This window comes from Merops nubicus, unplaced genomic scaffold, assembly GCF_000691845.1.
Source record: "Merops nubicus isolate BGI_N331 unplaced genomic scaffold, ASM69184v1 scaffold8610, whole genome shotgun sequence".
Lineage (NCBI taxonomy): Eukaryota > Metazoa > Chordata > Aves > Coraciiformes > Meropidae > Merops > Merops nubicus.
The window spans coordinates 1-1,762 of NW_008583531.1; positions in this window are offsets into that span (position 1 = coordinate 1).

Here is a 1,762-nt window from a genome sequence, read left to right on the forward strand (position 1 = left end):
CTTCATTTGCAGAAGTGCAAAAACTAATGTGGTAATATTAAATGTAAATGGATTTTCATCTTCAGTATTTTTTAGGAAGCATTTTTTAAGAAGATAAGATTATCTGAAGAAGTTTCCAGCTCTTTTTGAGGGTTGGGGATGTATGCTTTACATTGCAGTCTTCCATTTTATTTTAAAGCTCATTTCTGATGAATTTGAAATGTTGCTATGGAGATTTCTTGGAGTGGAAAATAAATACTTTTTTTTGTTAATTCTTTGTAATGCTTGCATTTGTCTAATGGGTATGCTTTAGCTATTTAGGGTGAAAAGCCTATTTCTCTCATATATAATGCTTTTCCTCACTTGGTAATGTTACTGCAAGGGCACAATGTGGAAGGTGGGAAAACTTGCTGAACTGGATGAACAATTAGAAGTGACTTCTGCCTGCAAAGAAGCATATGGAGAAATTGTCCTGAAAAGAGAGGTATCTTAGCAGATCTTTCAGTCTATGCAAAAGGTATTTGTGGGGGGAATAGACTAATTCGAGGCTTTCCTGTGGCTGCTGAGCTGATGGGGAAGTACTTTTATAGAGATTTACTGCAGATTGCTTTCAGATGCTATTTTGGACAAGTGTTAGCAACTCAGCAGACTGGGATGGACTTGTGCCCTGTGTTCCTCTGCTGTGATTAGTGTGGAGGTAGCAATTAGTGGAGTGTCTGGGTTTGTGTTTTATTTTTTTCTTTAAGTTTGTTGCGTGTAGCCTGTTGAAAGCATTACTTTATCTCTGTACATTCCACAGCAGAGCCTCTACTCTGGACATCTTAGAACCTGAAGAGAACGTGGTGCAGGTTGAACTACAAAAACACAAAGGGAATGAGGATATGGGTCAGACTGATATGATCCTGCTGCTATGAATCCTGCTGTTTAGCTGGTCCTGGAAATGCACCAGTGCACTGCAAGTAGGGATTTTTGGCTTAGAACAGTATTTTTATAAGTACTTGCCCTCCTACCCAAGTTCAGCTTTCAGAAAGGCCTTGAAGAAGATGATAATGAATGCGTCACAAGAAAGGAACAGTAACTTGTTCATGCTATTAGCTCTCTGTCAGATGTGCAAAATCAATAATATTGTTTCTTCTAATTAACACCACTACAAGGTTGTTGTAGGAGATGAAGCTTCAGCTGTGTTGCTTAGTTCTTACTGTATCTGAGGGACATAAATGCAGGACATAACACTTTTTTTAGTGAGGGTCTGAAAGAGATGATCTTTGGGTTTTTACTTTTTTTCAGTGAGACTGTATTGCTGTGATAGATAATTATCATTAGAAAATTAAATAAAACACAGGACTTGGTCTGTTCACTCATCCAGAGATGTCTCCTCTGAAGACTGCTGAGGGTGATTAATGGTGAAATCAAGTTACTACTTTGTTGGATGGTTGATGTACCTGTAACAAAACACAGACAGGCAATACCCTAATAGTGATGGGGTTTTTTAGTTGAGTATTCTTGAGTGTTGTATATTGCATTTTCACTTGCATGATTTTGTTTTCTGTCTCTCAGTAAACTTGTCAAGTAATTTGGCTTCATCTAAGGTCTAGTTTAGAGGCTGGTACCAAAATTCCTTTTCTAATTGCAGTTATGGATCAGGAAAATTCTTGAATTTCACATTTTGTCAAATTCTCATCTAAAGTGACACCTGCTAGAAGGGTTGAAAAATTTTGTTCTTGTACAAGTTAGGTCCTTTGTGTTCCTGTATTTCACTGCCGCAAAGAATTTAATCGTGTAG